Genomic DNA, 21,191 nt, shown 5'->3' with positions numbered 1-21,191 from the left:
AAGGGGTGGGTACATGACTAGGTCCTGCCCTAAGGGTGGGACCAGGAAGGGGGGTAGTTACACCCCTCTCCCCTGCCGGACTTTCCCCAGGCCAAGGCCGTCGCCCCTGGAACTGGTTCTAACCGGCAGATGCGTAGTGAGCACCGGGGTGCCACTCCGCAGTCACCTTCTCGCCAAAGCCCTACCTACCCAGAATACACAAACCCTGTCTGGGACGGTGCGAACACCGCCCTCGACGGGAAACCCGTTGTCCAAGTGCTCCTCGCTGGAAGGACTCCCAGCAGCAGGAGGTCAGACTCGTGTCTGTGGTGGCAGCATCCATTTTGTGGAGCTGAGGCTTCAGTTAACTTTAACCGGGGTTCACAGTTACGTACATGTCGTGTCCCTCTAGAAGGGTGGGATGCTAACCTCATCGCCAGAATTGGTGAGAGGGCAGCACCCCGATTCGTATGACACCTTACTCGACATGCCTGGATAACGCGACACCGGAGTTACCGTTATGGTACGCGTTATCATGGAACAGCCATTGGGTCTTGATTCCGCAAGCTGCAACCGGGCTCGGCTCGGGCCTGAACCTAGCTCACACGAGCCCACGCACTCTGCCTTCAGGATTGTTAAGGCCTGCCATAGGAGTGACTGATAGGAACTCGGGTGTCCATTGTATGGTTAGATATAGAGCTACTATACCTAAAGCGAAGGGTGGTTACACGGCTTCGCCCCAGCTGTCGTGCAGCCAGTTGTGTCAAATTTAGGAGGCCAGCCAGGGGTGGCATAATACATGCTTCAGCCCCTGGTGGCCCTGGGTACACCTATGCCCTGCGTTACGGGGTCTGATAAGGTGGCCCAGTACCAATTGGTAAATGCACCTAGGGTACATATCGTAATTTAGAAAGAGAACAGCCAGGCTGTGGGTCTGATTAGCAGGCCCACAGCCAGAGAAAGTCGTAAACCAGTGAAACAAAAGCAAAAAATCTGGGTGATCATAGGATTGCAGACCCTACTCTCCTACATGACCCCCCCCCAAACGTCGGAACAATAAGCTAACCTTGACCAGGTGAGTCTTCTTGTTCTAAGTGGAAATATCTGGAGAGCCCATCGGCATTGCCATGATCAGTACCAGGTCTATGTTCCACTGTAAAGTCCATCCCCTGTAGGGAAATGGACCACCTAAGCAGTTTGGGGTTTTCACCCTTCATCTGATTTAGCCACAAGAGGGGCTTATGGTCGGTCTGAATCTTGAAGTGAGTGCCAAACAAGTATGGCCTCAGCTTCTTCAGGGCCCAAACCACAGCAAAGGCCTCCCTCTCAATAGCTGACCAATTCTTCTCTCTAGGGGTCAGCCTTCTGCTTATAAAAGCAATGGGCTGGTCTTGACCATCAAAATTCAGTTGAGAAAGAACAGCTCCCACACCCAACTCAGAAGCATCTGTTTGGACAATGAATGGTTTGGAGTAGTCCGGACTCTTGAGGATAGGCGCCGTGCACATGGCCTGCTTTAGGTCATCGAATGCTTTTTGACAGCTCGCTGTCCACTGAACCTTTTTTGGCATTTTCTTACTTGTCAGTTCGTTTAATGGTGTCACAATGGAACCATAGTTCCTGACAAACTTCCTATAGTAACCAGTCAGGCCCAAGAAAGCTCGAACCTGAGTCTGGGTGGTTGGAGGAGCCCAGTCCCTGATTGACTGTATCTTGCTCTCCAGTGGCTGAACCTGACCTCCACCTACAAGGTGGCCCAGGTATACAACCTGTGTCTGCCCTATCTGGCACTTGGTGGCCTTGATAGTGAGACCTGCTGCTTGCAGTGCCTCTAACGTCTTCCGCAGGTGGACCAGGTGATCCTCCCAGGTGGAGCTAAAGACAGCGATATCGTCAAGATACGCCGCACAGAAGTCATCCAGCCCAGTAAGGACTTGATTCACCAACCGTTGGAAGGTGGCAGGTGCATTTTTCAGACCAAAGGGCATTACCACGAACTGATAATGCCCACCAGGGGTTGAAAATGCGGTTTTAGGCTTGGCGTCCTCAGCTAACCTGATTTGCCAATACCCAGCTGTCAGGTCAAACGTACTTAAGTAGTTGGCCGAAGCCAATCTATCGATAAGCTCGTCTGCCCTTGGTATTGGGTGGGCGTCAGTCTTAGTGACTGCATTGAGACCCCTGTAGTCTACGCAAAACCTCATCTCTCTCTTACCACCCTGGGTGTGAGGTTTCGGCACTAGAACTACGGGACTAGCCCAAGGGCTATCCGAGGGTTCAATGACTCCCAGCTCCAACATTTTCTGCACTTCACTTTTGATGCAGTCTCTAACGTGATCAGGCTGCCTGTAGATTTTACTCTTGACGGGCAAGCTGTCACCAGTGTCAACCTCATGGGTGCACCAATCGGTCTGACTGGGTGTTAGAGAAAACATATGTCTGAACGACTGAAGAACCTGTTTACAGTCGCTCTGTTGATGTTCGGAGAGGCTGCCACAAAAGACAACACCATCTACCGAGCCATCATCAGGATTCTGAGTGAGCAGGTCGGGGAGAGGGTCACTCTCCTCTTCCTGTCCCTCATCTAGGGCCATGAGCAAACTCATGTCCTTCCTGTCGACATATGCTTTTAGCCTGTTGACGTGAAGCACCCTGTGGGGGCTCCGGGGAGTTCCCAGGTCGACCAGGTAGGTGACCTCTCCCTTTTTCTCCAGGATGGTGTAGGGCCCGGACCATTTGTCCTTGAGTGCTGCTGGGGCCACTGGCTCCAACACCCACACCTTCTGTCCGGGCTGATAAACAGTCAAGACAGCCTTTTGGTCATGCCAAGCTTTTTGGAGTTCTTGGCTGGCCTTAAGGTTTTCAGATGCCTTTTCCATGTATTCAGCCATCCGCGAGCGGAGGCCAAGCACATAGTCCACTATGTTGGCTGCAGGCTTTTTGAGAGGTCTCTCCCATCCTTCCTTCACCAAACACAGGGGTCCTCTTACAGGATGCCCGTACAGAAGTTCAAAAGGGCTGTAGCCAACCCCCTTCTGTGGGACTTCTCTGTAGGCGAACAAGAGGCAGGGGATCAGGACGTCCCATCTACGCCGAAGCTTTTCCGGTAGTCCATGAATCATCCCTTTTAGGGTCCTGTTGAATCTCTCAACAAGCCCATTGCATTGTGGATGATAGGGTGTAGTGAACTTGTAGTTAACACCACATTCCTTCCACATAGCAGTTAAGTAGCTCGACATAAAGTTTGCACCTCTGTCGGAGACGACCTCCTTAGGGAAGCCCACTCTGGAGAACACTCCAACTAGGGCTCTTGCCACAACAGGTGCTGTAGTGGTCCTAAGGGGAATAGCTTCAGGATACCTGGTGGCATGATCCACTACCACCAGTATAAACTTGTGCCCTGATGCTGTAGGTGGTTCCATGGGACCGACGATGCCGATCCCCACCCGTTCAAAGGGCACCCCCACCACAGGCATTGGTATAAGGGGGGCCTTTGTCGTGCCACCTGACTTACCACTGGCTTGGCAAGTGACACAGGAGCGGCAAAACTCCTTGGTATCTTCGTTCATGTGAGGCCAGTGAAAGTGTGAGACAAGCCTGTCCCACGTTTTCGTCTGGCCTAAGTGACCTGCTAAGGGAATCTCGTGGGCCAAGGTAAGTAGGAAACCACGCTGAGACAAGGGTACAACCAGCCTCCTGGTCATGCCAGGCTTGGGGTCTCTTGACTCAGTGTACAGGAGTCCATCTTCCCAGTATACCTTGTGGGTACCTGTGGCGTTCCCAGCAGCCTCAGCAGCAGCCTGCTGTCTGAGGGGTTCAAGAGAAGGGCAGTCTAACTGGTCCTTCCCCAGGTCTTCCCTTGAGGGTCCCCCTGAACCCAAGAATTCAACTTGATCAAGTTCGAATTCCCTAGGCTCAGTTTCCCTCAATTCCTGTAGGTCAGCCTCCTCTGAGACTTGATCCTCGACCTGGGGCAAGGGGGAAGGCGCAGCCTTAACCCTACTGCTCTTTTTCTTGGGAGGTGTCTGGTCCGTTGTTCCAGGATCCAGCACCTGTTCAGTGGGGCATTTCCTGACCTGTGACCTAGTCACAGCGAACACATGTGCTGGCAAACCTAACATTTCCATGTGAGTCCGGTGCTCCACTTCTGACCATTGTGACGACTCCAAATCATTGCCCAACAAACAATCCACTGGGAGGTCTGGACTAACTACAACCTTCTTGTGGCCAGTTACCCCTCCCCAGGAGAAAGCTACAATTGCCATACTGTGATTGGTAGTGACATTGCTTGCATTGGTCACCAGGAATTCTGTACCTGGCATGATCTGTCCAGGGTCCGCAAAGTTAGGCGTCACCATGGTGACGCTGGCACAAGTGTCCCTATAGGCCTGAGCCATCTTTCCATTTATGAAAGGCGTCTGTCGGTATTTGCCCAAAGTATTGGGACTTACGTCAGGGGATACGTCTGCGTCCCCTGTACTGACAAGGACAGCCTGAGTGAGTGTGCCAACTAAGTTGTCACGCCCCTCAGAACCCAGGGTTAACCCTACTAAACCCTTGGGAGGCGCACTACCACTGCTGACTGTACTAGGGGGCACAGGTGCCTTAGGGGCGGCAGTGGCAGGAGTCTGCCCTCCTCCTTTCTTGGTGCACTCACTAAACCAGTGAGACTTACTTTTACAGTACTGGCACCATCTTTTGGATTGGCCTTCTTTCTTCTTTTGGGGAGCCTGACCCCCACCCTCTTTGGGTTGTTGGGGACCTGTCGAAGACTTCTGGTCATTTTGTTCCCCTTTAGAATCTTTACCCTTCTGGTCTGCTTTCTTCTGACCACCTTGATTCTGGCCCTGGTTCTGTTTAACTCTTGTACGAACCCATCTGTCTGCCTTCTTTCCCAATTCTTGGGGAGAGGTCAGATCCGAGTCGACAAGATGCTGATGCAACAACTGGTTCTGACAATTGTTTAAAATTTGTTCTCTCATCATCAAATTATACAATCCTTGATAATCAGTAACCTTACTGCCCAGCAACCAGCCCTCAAAAGCCTTAGTGGCACAATCGACAAAATCAGACCAATCTTGAGACTGCGTTTTCTGGGTATCCCTGAACAGCACCCTGTACTGCTCAGTGGTTAGGCCGAACCCTTCAACGAGTGTATTTTTCAAGATTTGGTAATTGTTAGCATCCTCCACCCTTGTGGTGAGGAGCTTGTCTCTTCCTTTTCCTTCAAAGGAGAGCCACAAGATAGCTGCCCACTGACTCTGGGGAACACCCTGCACAGTGCAGGCCCTCTCCAAAGCAGTAATCCATTTGTGGATGTCGTCCCCTTGTTTAAAGGGGGGCACTATCTTACCAAGGTGTTTCGTATCGAAACTCTTTTCCCTATTACTAGGTACATTGCTGCCACCAGTGGGGACTGCCCCACTTAACTGTTGCTCTCTAGCAAAGGCAAGCCTTTCTTTGGCCAGGGCAAGTTCTTCCCTTTCGATCCTCAGATTAGCTGCCCTTTCCTTAGCTTCGTACACTCTCCTCTGAGGGGACGTCATCCCTCTCTGAGAAGAGTTGTGAGAGCCATTGGTTCGAAGGGATCCGCCAGAGTCTCTTGACAGAGATCGGGCTCGTCCATTCCCAATGTTAAGCTGACCTGATAGTGGCCCCAGGGGTCCCCCAGTACCGCTATCATGTTTGCTTAAGTTGGACCTGCTTAGTCTGACGACTTCTACCTGTCCCTTATCTGCCTCATCCCCAGAGAGATCCTCATCCTCATTCTCCTCCACATCTTCGTTCTCAGTTGCGAGGTGGATGAGGTCAGGATCGTCTCGGGTTCCCTCGAGGGGAGGCATGTCTCCTTCTGGATTAGAAGAGCTACGAAGTTTCTCAGCTCTCCTGGCATCATAAGTCTCCAAGAGACCAATCAGAAAGGACGTTGTGGGGTTAGACCCCTGCTGAATCTTCCTGGAGTGACACAGTCGTCTTAACTCCTTGAAGCTCAGCACAGTATATCCTGAAGGGATGACCTGTGGAGGGTCAACTGACACAAGGGGAGACCCAGAGTTTCCTCCTTTGTCCGACATACTGGTCCTAGTGTGGTGTAAGTGATGCACCTACCTACACTACGTGTTTACCTACTGTACCCTCGCTAAGAGTTGTAGCCAAGGTGTGCTAAGCCTTGAGGAGCTACAACAGCTGGTTCAGTAGAACTCAGAGTATTCTAAGCTTTTAGTTATATGTACTAACAGTACTTGTGCGATCTTTCAACAAGATATTCTTAGGATACGTGTGGTAAAACAACAGCAAGCTCAAATCCCACCGCTGCCACCAATGTGAGAAGTTGGCCCAATATGCAACGTTCGCTATTCTAGCGACCGCTATGTATCGTTCCAACGACCCTTATGGTGTTTGGTTGTAAGTCAACCTATAGACCAGCTATCCTAGTAGCGTGGATACGAGCAGTCTAAGGCTAAAGACTCGAGAGGGCGTGTTAAGCCAGCTGTTTACCACACATGTACCCCTTGAACACCCAGTGAAAGGACACCACACAAGTGTTATGAAAATAAACAGTATATTTATTAAGAATCACAACAGCCCTGTACTCTTTATGAGGACAGGGTACTAAGCACAAACCAAATCTCTTTAGCAAATACTTCAAGTGCACAATTAAAACAAGTGTCCGAGGACACGGAAAGATTAAGGTCTCGGGCGGACCCGATAAGGCAAGTCGGAAGCGAGGGACTCAGGACCCTAGAGTAAGGAGGCTATGCAGGCACCGAAATGCCGAGTTACCTAGCCACGAGGGCTGCGGCTGCACAAGTCTTACAGGCGTCGGGGTCTTCGCTGACGAGCCAGGAGCCGGAAGAAAAGGAGTTGCTGGCCGGCGACCAGTGCTGAATAGTTCGTAGAGATCCAAGCCTGGATCGGAGATTGATGAAACCTGAAAGCAGAGGGGACCAAGTTCGTACTACTAGCCAGTAGTCAGAGGGTACCAGGAAGGCACCGGTTGGCCGTCACCTCGACCAGGTGAGTGGGCGACGCTAGGCTCTGCAGTCTCACGGACCAGGAGGCGTTGTCGGCGACCACGGCGGAGGTGCGAGCTGTCCCACGAAGGATGATGCTGTCGGCGTCGCTGGGCCCAGGATGGGGCAACAAGCCTTGGCAGTTCTCAGGGCCACGTGGTGGGCCTAAGATGGTGTCTTGAGTGGACCAGGAGGGTCCGGGGTGCTACTCGCAAAGATGGAAGCAAGGGCCAGTCTGGAGCAACCAGACCAGCAGTGATGATTCTCGGATGTCGTCACAGAAGGGCACAAGCCAGCGGCTAGTGACCAGACAACGTGCTGAGCAGCGAGCAGAAGGGCCCCACGCAGATCGTGGAGATGCTGGGAGACTGCACTTCGGTGCTGGAGCGGCTCAGAGTCGGGGCTTCTCGGACCCCAGAGCACTCACCAGAGAGTTACCTCGATGGTCGTGCTGGCGTTAAGAGCGTGCAGGTTCTGATGATGGCCGGTCCCTCGAGGTCTCGTCGCACCCACAGATCACAGCTGAGCTGATGACGTGGGTAGAGGTCAGAGGTGCCAGGGAAGCCGGTTCTCGTCGAGCTGGGCCGTCGGATTCCTTGAGGAAGGACTTACAGCAAACCGCAGAGTTCTTAGTTGGTGCCCGCTGATGCAGGGTGACTACTCCTTAGTCACAAGGGAGAAATCTTGAGAAGAGTCTTGAATGTCCTTTCGTAGAAAGTAGTTCTTGAATCAAAGATGATCTAATTTGGAAGGGTCCCCGCTCCGGTCTTTATTCTAAAGAAAGGGGTGGGTACATGACTAGGTCCTGCCCTAAGGGTGGGACCAGGAAGGGGGGTAGTTACACCCCTCTCCCCTGCCGGACTTTCCCCAGGCCAGGGCCGTCGCCCCTGGAACTGGTTCTAACCGGCAGATGCGTAGTGAGCACCGGGGTGCCACTCCGCAGTCACCTTCTCGCCAAAGCCCTACCTACCCAGAATACACAAACCCTGTCTGGGACGGTGCGAACACCGCCCTCGACGGGAAACCCTTTGTCCAAGTGCTCCTCGCTGGAAGGACTCCCAGCAGCAGGAGGTCAGACTCGTGTCTGTGGTGGCAGCATCCATTTTGTGGAGCTGAGGCTTCAGTTAACTTTAACCGGGGTTCACAGTTACGTACATGTCGTGTCCCTCTAGAAGGGTGGGATGCTAACCTCATCGCCAGAATTGGTGAGAGGGCAGCACCCCGATTCGTATGACACCTTACTCGACATGCCTGGATAACGCGACACCGGAGTTACCGTTATGGTACGCGTTATCATGGAACAGCCATTGGGTCTTGATTCCGCAAGCTGCAACCGGGCTCGGCTCGGGCCTGAACCTAGCTCACACGAGCCCACGCACTCTGCCTTCAGGATTGTTAAGGCCTGCCATAGGAGTGACTGATAGGAACTCGGGTGTCCATTGTATGGTTAGATATAGAGCTACTATACCTAAAGCGAAGGGTGGTTACACGGCTTCGCCCCAGCTGTCGTGCAGCCAGTTGTGTCAAATTTAGGAGGCCAGCCAGGGGTGGCATAATACATGCTTCAGCCCCTGGCGGCCCTGGGTACACCTATGCCCTGCGTTACGGGGTCTGATAAGGTGGCCCAGTACCAATTGGTAAATGCACCTAGGGTACATATCGTAATTTAGAAAGAGAACAGCCAGGCTGTGGGTCTGATTAGCAGGCCCACAGCCAGAGAAAGTCGTAAACCAGTGAAACAAAAGCAAAAAATCTGGGTGATCATAGGATTGCAGACCCTACTCTCCTACAATCAGCATATAGGGAAATCCTATCTTTGGTACCATGGTGTCAGATAAAACCAGTGACTTTTGCATCTCGCTCTACCCCTTCCGCCAGTGGTTCAATCACTAATGCAAATAGAAGCAGGGACAGGGGCAAACCAGTCATGTACCACACACCACAGGGAAGGGTTTAAAAAGCGCTCCGTTCACTCGAGCTTGAGCCCAAGGAAGCATATATAATAGTGTTAAGTATGTCTGAAAGTGGAGGGCAAGGTCCATTTTTCGCAGTGTTTGGAGCATAAAAGGCCAGTGGACCATGTCAAAAGCTTTTTCAAAGTCAATTGAGACCAGCTCCTCCGCCTCACTAAGATCTTGAGAATGTGCCAGGACAACTTGTAGCCACTGTAGACAAAGCCTAGTGCTTCTTCCAGGCATGAACCCATTCTGGTCCTGATGTGTTAATGTATGAATCACCTTAGCCAATTTTGCGGCAAGAACTTTGGCCACAAGTTGTAACTCAACATTAGGTAATGATATGGTAGTCTCCCATTACAGGTCTTCAGAGATAACCATTTACCTAAGGACAATCAATATAAAAACACAAAGAGCATCATTAATCATCTAATGCCGAATCTCATGGTTCATAAGGATATTCTCAACTTAAAAAGCATAATGAGTGACATCATCAGGAACATATCAAAGCGACCCTCATTATGGCATGTTAACTGCACAAAATAGGAAATTAGTGCAACTCATACATCTTATTTTGCCTTTAATACAATGCATGGCAGATTCCTCTCATCATATAGTGATAATCATGTGTGCACCACCCCGGAACACTCACACAGCTTCATCCAATCCCTCTTCTCTGTGTGTGTCATATTTGGACGAGTCTAATACTCCCGGTATGGGCCCCATATATCCTTTTGGTGACTTCGAGGTGGCATGCGATCATGATAAGCACCAGAGTATGTATTGCAGTATTCCATATCAGTGTGCCATTCCACCTCGGTTGGGAGAGGTCCCTTCATCCATCGCACAGCAATTCTACGCTGGGCCAGCAAGAGACCCAGGGGCAGATTTACAAGCCCCTTGCGCTACTTTTGCGTCACTTTTCCCTGACGCAAAAGTGGCGCAAGGCGCTTGTAAATAAGCCCCCCTGTGCGACCAAATATCGATGCACCCGCAGAACATCGAGATCTCAACCCAGGTGGGCCACTAAAGGAGCACACTCCATGTGCCCTCCAGTGATCTTACCGAAGGTCTGAAATATCACCCAGACTCCTTTCAGTTTTATCGATGCAGGGTGGGCATACCTTTTTAGTTAAATTGGAGCACCCATTCCAAAAGCTTTCTTGTTTGTTTTATACATGTAGCCTTCTGATTGATGTATTGCTCAAATGTGGCATTTTTTTGTGTGTATTAATATCTGCACATATTCATCTTCTTTTTCTGTAGTTGTAACTCATTTGAATACATAAGTATTTTTTCAAATTTCTAAGTATTATCTTGGGTTGCTTTTAGATGGGACCCAGAGACAAGTTTAGCTATTTCACCAGTCCTATGTAATAAAAAAAATCATAAATGAAAAGTGCATACGTATATGCTGGTTTCGAGGGGCAGCCCTCTTCATTGTTCTGTTTAACAGTCATTCTCATTTTGCTTCCACCCAGCACAACATAGTGGATTGGCAATGGTTCAGTCCGCATCAACCATTGGCTCTCTTGTCCTGCGAGTGACAGCAGTTTTCCTGCTCACATATGCACATTCCCCTAAGAAAAAGTGCAATTCACTGCTAGGACTAGTAGCCAATGCTTTTTACATTCCATTCTTTATCATGTTTTATATTTTTTAGCCATCCATGTGTTTAGAGTAGGTATTTAACTTACCGGAATTCAAAGCCAATAGTGCCTATTGTTACTGTGTCAATACGAATCCTATTTTCCTGTGATGTGCATTAAAACTAAAAATGGTTGTTCAAAGTACACCTTCACGCAAGGATGCACCCATAATGGTCCACTAAAATGATATATGATGGTTAATTTGAATGCAAAAAATATTTTATTGCTGGTATATGGCCTAAGCAAGTGGCAACATGTTTTGTGTTTTTTTTCTTTTTCTTTTCATTTTTTGATGCATATGCTTGAAAAAAAATAACAAGTGCTTCACATTGCCACAGCCAGAACTATTGGCTTGTGTAAACATAAATATGAATTCTTGTGCTTCAAAGATACACCACCAGCTCTCAGAAAACTCTTTGAATACATATCCTTCAAGCAAGCCTTCAAATGTTGGTGGGACCTTTGGTGTTCAGAAATGGACTAATGCCCATATGGAGGAAACCTTATATCCCTAACTCTCTCTGGGCCCAAATCCTTATATGTAATTTTTTTCTCTAGGCGACATGCCCCAAATGCTGATCCACTATACTGCTAGTGGGGGCATCATTCACACAACTTTACAGAGTTAAACTTTACATCTATAACCACAAAAGCCGGACTTAGGGGCCGATTACGATGGCGGGAAATACGCGACCGCCGGCGCGGCGGTCGCAGATTTCCTGCCATCGTCCTGAATATTCCCACAGCCAAATTAGGATGGCGGTGGGAAGGGGAAAGGTACCAAGGCGGATTGAAAGACCGTCCGCCGTGGTCCCGCAAGGCTGGCCTTTTCCACCCGCCTTACGGGACCAGGTACAAGGGATCTATGGAGGCAGTGCCGTGGGCATTATGATGCCTGTCTTTTGCGGCGGAGTTCCCGCCGCAAAAAGACAGGCGGAAAATGCCTTTGGCGGCCCGTTGTAGGCCCCCAGGGGGGGGGGGGTGGGGGTGAGGTGCTGCACTTGGGGGGTACCTATGGTACCCCCCTACATTTGCATGTACAAGGTGGCAGGCACCTTGTACATGCAAATGTAAAACATGTATTTTTACATTGTGGCGGGTGCTGCCACCTGCCACAATGTAAACATACAGGATGCGCCCGCCAGTGTGGCGGGCGCATCCCAATTCGTTTTGCGGGACCGCCGCACCTATGGCGAGCGGTCCCTTTTCCACAAGCGACGGCGGGTGGGCTTTGTAATCAGCCCTTTAGTGCCCAATTTCGCAATTCTCACATAATGGATTTGTATCATTTACCCCTCTAAATCCCTGTTATGACCACAGACTTTATGCCAGAGTGACGCTTTCTGTCTCCATACATATAGGTTTGGTGCTGGGAATGTCCATCTTCCAATGGTAACAGTGCTTAATTTGAAGAAAAAAAAGTGAGTGGCCCAAAAGCCAGGGTTGCAGGATACCATGGATATCAATTTTGATTCCCCTCATGACACTTTCCTCCCCCCTCCCGCCCACACCCTTCCTTTCTTTGTATGGCTCTTGCAGGACATGCTACTTCCCTGCTTTCTAACTTTGTCGCTGTTTTGCTATTTTGCTTTTCATCCTTCTTTTCCCATTACTACCATTTTATTCAGGGGTTTCCATCACAGTCGGATGCTGAAAAATAAATCTGGCCGACAAAACTGAGAGGCAGTGTCCAACACCTGCATATATAAAAAATAATTTCATGGTGGTGGAAAGCTAATATGCTGTGGGCCTGCCCGAAGCTGGGGTCGTATTGGACTGAGATTGGGGAGCTACTTACTGAGGTCACAGAAAGGCAGGTGGAATATGATATGGGGGCGTGCCTGTTGCTTTTGTTCCCCCACACGAAAAAGACGAAGGTCACCAGCAAATTCATTGACCGTGGGCTTATTTTAGCCCAGAGGGAGATCACCTGGCACTGGAAATCGGCAGACGGTCCGTCGGGTAAGAGGTGGGCGAATGAACTTCTCAAGTGGGCCCGCAGTGAAAGCACTGTACGACTTAGGCAGGCATCTCGTGCAGCTAACGAGAAGAGTTTGGAAATGGCGTGGGCATGGGAGGGGTTGGTGCAGTCACTGGGCAATTGCCAGATACCAGAGGAGGACTAAAGAGGGTAGGTCTTGCAGGGAATCCATGTGATGCACTGATAGATTAATGTTGATCCTTCAGGTTTCGTCCGATGCAGTTTAGTTATGATTCAAGCCCACACCAGTAGCAGTTGGGGGGGAAGGATGGGGTGGGGGGGCTGAGGGTCCTATCGAAAATATGGGAGATGACAGGGCGCTAGGTGTCTACGGCCGACATTTGAGTGCTGCAGTTGATCAGGGGGCCACCTCGTGGGAACTATACATTCAGTTTGTCTCTCACTGGGACGCCTGAGATGGGGGGCCACCTAGGTGGGGGAGAACACGTAGCAAGCTGACACTGTTCATCCGCAACTATCATTGGAGATATAGGACAGGTTACTTGGGGGGTTCAGAATTTGGGAGATATAGAAAAGCAGATCATTGATTGTCTTGCCGAACAGTGTCACTGCTTCCTTCCTTTTGGTTTTCCGTTACTAGTGCTTCCTAGCTATCGCCGCATGGCCTCCGGGATCTGGGCTGAATGGCTGTGTGCGGCTTCATTTATGATCTGTACAGGACACATGTGTGCGGTGGGACTGTCAGACCAATTGATTGTCCATTTTCTGAATCTGCGATAAAAATATATTAAAAAACAAAAATGGTGGTGGAAAGCTATTCCCATTAGCAATGTGGTAAACATTTTTTTAAGTTGTTTACTCAGTCATACATATTTCGATAGTTCCTCATGCCTAGGTTGCACAATTAACTCGTGCTAAAAAACACTTGAAAAGGTGTCAAACGAGAGTAAGAACATTTGCACTCATATTTTTAAAAGGTGTAGGGGAAAACCTTTTTTTACACATGGAAAAGTACTTACCATGTGGAGAAAAACATATAAATGTCCAAATGAACAGTTCTGTCACATTTACTCCTGTGCATTAACTACCTATGAAGTATAATCAGTAGTTTATAAAGGGCAGTACGAATACGCATAAAATTCTGCTATTTGCATAGTTTTGTTTCCAAGCCTACCACTAGGGATTTTGTGAATTCAGGTATATTAGGGAACATATACAAATCACAGGAAAAACCTTATTTTCCATTCTTTTTTAACCTGAAACCTAATGTATATGTGTTTCTATATAGTAAAAGGCACTCTGTAGTTGCTGCCAAGTGACGTGCATGGTTTGTGGGTTAAAAAATTTAAATAATTGCCTAGCCACACAAGCAGGGCACCATATGTATCGTGACAAGAGTGGAAATGGTGAGTGGTAGGATTATTCTGGATTCTCAAAGATTCTGGAACTTCTCCCATGAAAAATATGAGGAAAATGCATTATTTTATCCAACGTTTGAGACTTGTAGAGCATTGTGGATAAGAAAATATGGTTGGCTCCACACAAGTCATGCCTCCCTGAACTCCACTGCGTGTCTAGTTTTTAGAAAGTCTAGGGGCCTTATTATCAAGAAAGGGAGATACATTGTAGCCGCTTTTATCGGCAGGAAGCTGCCACTAAAGGGTCAATAATGGGCTTGATAATATGCCCTTGTGAATTTCCATAGAAGCCCAGGTTGTGGTGTTAACCTGGGCTTGGGCTTCTAAGGGAATTCACAAGGGCATATTATCAAGCCCATTATCGCCTCTTTAGCGGCATTTTCCTGCCGATAAAAGCGGCGATAATGTATCGCTCTTTCTTGATAATATGGACCTAGGTTTGGTAGAATTCTCTGGGTGGTGTGGAGCCTGGGCCGACATTCCGCAGCTACCCCTATCTCAGAAAAGGGAAGATTTTATGCAATAAGTTTGATGTCTCTGTGTTGCATTTTGGGGCCTTTCCTATTGCGGTTGCTAGGATCAGTCACACAAGTGGGGTATTGTTTTTATAGGGAGAAGTGTGGTAATGTTGGGTGATAAGAATTTCGTGGATTTCCGCACAGTTTCTTAAACTTTCCTTCATGGGAATGTGTTGAAAATTTGTGAGTATAGTCAACGTTTGGGGTTTGCAGGGCATTGTGGATCCGAAAACACAGTTGGATCCATACATGTCACACCATCCTGGACTCACCTGGGTGTCTAATTTTCAGAAATGGCTGGGTTTGGTAGGTTTCCCTGGCTGATGGGCAGGGCCCAAATTACACAGTTATCCACATGACCATAAAGGATTATTTTTTATGTCGACCTTTGATGTCTCAACGTCATGTTTTAGTGCCTTTCCTTTTGTGGGCAATAGGAGCCCACACACAAGTGTAATGTGTTTGTCAGGAGAAGTGTATGAACATAAAATAGAAGAACATTTGTTGATACCAATTGAATTTCTCCCACTTTTGGCTTCCAAATTTAAGTCAGTGTGCAATAAAGAAACTATTTTGTTAAATGCCCTCTGAATCATATGATAGTATGTGTAACCCCAAATTCAGATGTGTACAAATACCCACTATTACTAAAGTTTGCATCTTCTGCGCATTTAAAAAATGTATACGTTTACTTCATACCCATTTTAAATTTGTTGAAAATTACTATATGAATTGCTGCATTGCGGGTACACTTTAAAAATCTCATTACAAGCTGCAGCTCAATTGTTAGCTTTGGGTAGCATGTGTTTTTGGACAACCAACAAACATTTAACCTGCAACCAGAAGGGCCTGATGGATGTAATGATATGTTACTTTTGCAAATCGGCTACCCGGGAAAACATTACAGATGAAAAAAGTAATCAATTGCTAATGTTTACAACTTATTTTCATATTTTTTTTACTTTAACAACTAGTTTCTTTAGGAAAACCTTGAGCATACTACACAAATTACCCCTTGCTATTTTGGAAATGTTGCCTAGTTATCAGAAACGTATAGCTTTACAGAATCACTCCCGTGCTTCATATTTGTTTCCACCACAAACTACAAGTAGGTTGAAACTGCAAAAAACTAGGAAAAATGGACTACCAGTTAGAAAAACACAAAGACCGTGTTATTAAAAAATATATATTTTACAACTGCTTGCCCACGGAAGTTGGGATGATGGTGATCTTAGAACAGCAAACTTTTTGTTGATTCTGTTTTTAGGGAAAAAAATATGGTTTCTTGCACTGCAGTTTCCCCAATTTTTCCAACAAAAACAAAACTGTTGCTATATGTTGCCATTTTTCACGGTTGCTTCCAGAGACATCCCAAAACCGTATCTTTAGAATCCCTAAAATGAGGTGAAAAAGGACGCAAATCTGGCCTGGGTACTTTTTGATGAAAAATGTTATGAATGCCTAGGCACAAAGTGTCCCAAAAATCTAAAAAAAAAATCCTCTGTACTGGGGTTGGAAAAGAGTCAGCAGCTGAGGTGTTAAATGTCATGAATGTCTCAGTGCCCTGAAGCTGAGATGTTATGTTTTCACTTGGCTTGGCTACATCATCCCTTCATGCTCGCACTCCTTGGTCACTCTCTCAGTGAGCAGCTGAAAGTAAGATATATTAATTGCCACTAGGTGGTAGTCTTTGCATAGATTAAATATTTCTCTCCAGTTGAGTCAGCCCTTACACAGAACGCGCACAGTAGAATTTCAAAATCGCTATGAATAGTTCCAATAAAAGGCTGCGATAGGGAGGCTCTTTTAACTTAAATTTATGTTTATTATTATGGATATTAATTAACTATGCCAACTTCCAATTGCTGCTATGTGTTCAAACGAACAATGAAACACAGAGATATATATCCAGCATACGAACATGAATATAGCATTTTACGAACAACGTTACACGAGGTTCCCTATGGTAAGTTAGGAATAAGGATAATAACTTGTAAAAGGCAATTCAGTATTATAACAGTGAAGTGCAAATTGACTGTTAAAACTGACGTTCTGAATATTTTTCGGAATATTTTGTAATTATATTGTTTTCAATGGCACCTCAAGGCCCTTCTAATTTTATATAACTTCCGTCTGAACAAAAATAAATAAGCCTCCTGCCTACCAAATCGTGCAATGTAACACAATCAAATTAGCTTAAATCTTTGGTCCAAACTGTTGAACTCTCATCAGAGCATTTATCACGACTGACCAAACAAACCTCACACGCTGATGACTCTGTGACAACTGCTGTGTGATAAACTTGACACGTGTTTCGGCAAGAGGAACTATTGGGCCTAAACACAACTAAAGAGCTCTGACAGCCTTTGCGCCCACATCTTCCGTGATCATCTGAATATTCCTTTTCTCATCCCATCCCACCCCACTACCCATCCGACTGCAAAAGGCCATTGACTTTTGACAAGGTACCAAAGCCACCTTCCCAATGGTTAACCTCATAATGGCATTTACAATGAAATATAATTTTTAAAAAGCCATGCAACTGGAAAGGCGGGATTTTACTTCTAGAGTCAGCTTACCATACTCCAGAATCCCGGACACAGGTCGACTGGACCTTTTTACCTGTCATAGAGCGAATTGGGAAATCTAATTGAACAATGGTTAATCAATTTCAACAAATCCGCTTACAATCCCCAAAGAACCACTGACTAGGAACTAAGTTTAAAGATTTATTATAAAGCCAAAAACAACTGAATGTATAAACATCTCAGCAAACGGTTCAAAAGATAAACAGGAACTAATACAAACATAATTCTACGAAAGAATCTCAGACGACTCAGAAACAATACAAGGATAAGTTCAAGAATCATCAGGCTAACAAGAATTGCTATAACCTGAGTTTTAGTAACCATTTATAAAAGGAATAAAATCCAGGTTAGTCTGTCCCTACACTACTCTAGATGACATCCCTACTTAACAAAGTCCCATTCAGAAAAAGGTGTCAGCAGTGGTGGCTCTTAAAGAGTTCACTCACTTTCCTCCAAGCTCAATCTTCAGGCTACTCAGTCATAGCTAACTCTCTGCCTGACCAACCTCTCTCTCTGACTGCTCAGCCCATCTGCTCTACCTCCACCCTCGGGGTGCTGTCCCTAATACAAAACCCCACAATACGAACGACACGCCTTCAGGTACGCCCCTCGAGAAGGTGTTGGTTTCCAGAATTTTCCACTATGGCACCTCTCCATCCTTGTCCGTTAAAATGTCCTTGGGTCTCAGGCTCTTCTTCGCTTCACGTTGCTTTCTTGAATTCCTCAGCTACTCCTCCACGTCTGAGCCTAGCATCCTGACTCTCATACACAATGGGCCCTTCTACTACCTTATCTACTTGGTTCTGCACCTGCAAAGGAACGCATGTGAATCGGCTCACAAATTCTGAATGTTGCAAATGACTTTAGCTGAGACAGCTTTCTCCAAAAACATTTCTACGATTTAATTCTACAAGGCATTTCAAATCAGGCCTACACAGTTTTCATGAAATGGGCCTCTGCACGTTTATGTGCATCAACAGGCTAACATAAGCAATACATTTACATTCTTTAACACCAATCTTTAATGCAAAATACAAATCTCTACCTAAGCAATTTAATCACATTTAACATTACAACTGTGAATTTAATAAGCAAGACTAAAGGCACGATGATGAATTATTAAACACACTCTTATTAGTGAAATTCTCCACAGCAAACGGCATCTCTATGTTAAAACAGCATTATTGATTTTCAAAGCACATTACATTAGCTCTTAGTGTAATTCTAATACCAACTACATTAGTTCTTAACCCTACATTATATTTGAACACAATTAGTAAGTCCTCTATATATGTGGACGCTGACTACTTGTGAATATGATGCACCCCTACAATTTTAACTCGGTTTTGCGCTCTCTCAGTTCCCCCCTTTGATGACCTGTGTCATCACCATCACCACACCATTCCCAAGGTAAGAACCGAGTTAAACAGAGCCTGTCGCCACTTTCCCTCGCTTGAACATCTCCATCGCTCTCAAGCTCTGATATTGACTGTCCTGCAGTCTCTCCATTCTTTGTTCTTGCGCTCTCATCGATCTCCCCAACCTAGTTGATCTATACCACTTGCACACTCTTACTAAACCCCACAACCCAATCACACATGCCACAACTATGATGAGGGGTTTCAGTACAAATCCAAGGAAACCTCTTCCCAGGCCTGCAAACCAGTTTCCAACTTTTCCAAATCCTTTGCCAACCTTCTACCACACGTTCTCTTGCGTCAAATCCTCAATTTCATAATGAATGGCAGTAATGTTACTTATATATTTCTCCAGATCCTTAGAATGGTCTGGAATATACGTGCAACATTCCTGGACCTTCAAAAGTTTACAGACTCCTCCCTCTTTTGCTAGAAGGACATCTAAGGCAAGACGGTTTTGTAAAACCATCGTCCTTATTGACATCTCACCCTCAACCAGCACTAATGACTTAGCTGTATTCATTGACAGTTCATCCACCACAGTTGCCAACCGCCGTATCTTCACGTCATTCAGAATCACTCCCAACATGGGCATCGCTGCTCCAAACACATCTCCAATTATCGCACCAGCACTTTCACCTCGCTTTACTCTCGTCTGGTGTCCTCCCTCCAAGAGAGCAAAATCCTCAGTATGGTATATCTTGGGAAAAATAATCGCTAGATAACATGTCCCATACCATTTCTCCGGCAATCGCACATACGCATTCTTTCCACAGACAAAATACACAGTAGGAATCCCCTGCACCACGCTCTGCAAGAAATCCTTTGTGTAGTACTCCAATGTGAAAGTGTGCTCACATGTAGTATGACCCACATACACATTCTCATAATACGTCTGTGGTCTGTGAAGGCACAACTTCCCTTTCTGTACCGCATCTAGAGCTATCGGTCCATAACTCCCTTTTAACTTGTGCAGCTTCTCCTCATCCGTCCAATCGACTTTACCTTGTCCTGAATCTCGCATCCGTTTCTGCTTTTCGTACCTATCCTCTACCTGTTCTATGAACCTTTTCTCTGTCTCTGATAACAAACATGTCAAATTGTGTCGGTGAGCATATGTGGTGTCTAACTCTTGTGTTGGAATGAAAAAATATCCAAGTCTGTCCTCTGACTTATAATAATCAAACTTATTCAGGTGCTTATAAGCAGGGACTTCTGGAAGCACAGCGTCATAATTCGAAAAGAAATACTCAAAATGATTTCGCCCATAAAATATGCTAAGCAGCAAACTACATGAAATTCCATATGTCAATGGAAGATGATGATATTTAATACCCTCCTCTACTGAAGCCGGCAATTGCATACACACATAACAGTCTTTCGCATCCATCGCATCAATGTACTCATACAACAATTTAGCATACGCATTCTGCTTAAAATTGCCTTTAGACAGATCTACATGTAACCTACGACTCTCTTCTAATAGCAAAGCTTTCTCAGCTCCTACGTTAACCTCTTTTTTGCTAGGAGTGGTAGGTGTCGGTGTTCCCTCAACCTCCACTGCCTGCTAATGTGGCACTAAATATGAAACTATAACTACTAAGAAAATAAAAAGAATCACTCCTCCTACAAGTGTGCCTACAATGCACTTAGCTCTACGAGTCGGGTTCCCAGCCTCCATGGTCTCAGAACAGTGTAGTTCGTCCTCAGCAACAGCACAAAATCTCTTTCTTGGCTTTGAAAGTTCTCGAACCACACCTGGAAGCAGAAATCCACTTGTAGACTTTAGTTCTTATTTACATCAACATCAGACAACCCTAACCCTAACCCTTCTCCGTCCTCTGTGGAAAGTCCCTAAATTTCTTCTTCTTCCACTTGGCTCTCGGTTAGGTCAACAGCTATTTACAAAAGTCTTTAATAATCAATGATCACACTTGCTCCAACTGCACTTAGCACGTATTCCAAGAGTTCCATGCGAAGCACAATCGATTCGTGAGATGGTATTTCTGGGCCAAATGTAGGAAAAATCAGTCTATTCAGGATTAAATCACGTATCTTGCTTAGATAAGGTGGATTAGGAACGGAGAGTGTCAGTATTCCTTCGATCTCAAGTCCTGGTACTAACAACACCACATCCAACTTAACATTTGGGTTCGTACTAGTCACTGTCACAGTCCTCACCCTCCCTGATCTCAGTACACCGGGCATCTTTCACAGGGTAGGTCCACTCAGGAGTGGCGTATCTTCGACAAGGTACTCTCACCCTCCTTGATCTTCTTGAGCCTCCCTGTTCTATTTCTTGTTCACCTTCCTCTTGGCCAGAATCTTCAGAAACAGGGGCAAGATCTCTTTCGGAAGCTAGTCTTAGGTTCAACCGCTTCCGCCTCTCAGGCCAACGTGTCTCTGCGCTTTTCACTCTTCTGCTTCTAGTTCGCACACCCTGCTCATCACTACTTTCAGTTTGCTCTGTGTTCGAATCACCTTCCCAGCAACTTCCCCATTCAGTGGTAGACTCAGAGTCGCTGTCGTCGTGATTTCCTTCAGCTCGATCAGATGAGCTACCAGCTTCTTCAGACACCCCCACAGCTTGGCTTGTCCCCTCTAGTGGATCTTCCTCCACAGCTGGATTTTCATCTACGAGAGGAGCTGTTTCTTCCAGAGATGCTGGAACTCGTCGGGTGTGAGAAGCATGGATCCAGTTCGGCAATCCT

The sequence above is a fragment of the Lissotriton vulgaris genome, chromosome 6 (genome assembly GCF_964263255.1).
Source record: "Lissotriton vulgaris chromosome 6, aLisVul1.2, whole genome shotgun sequence".
NCBI lineage: Eukaryota > Metazoa > Chordata > Amphibia > Caudata > Salamandridae > Lissotriton > Lissotriton vulgaris.
Note: the sequence above shows the minus strand (reverse complement) of the source record.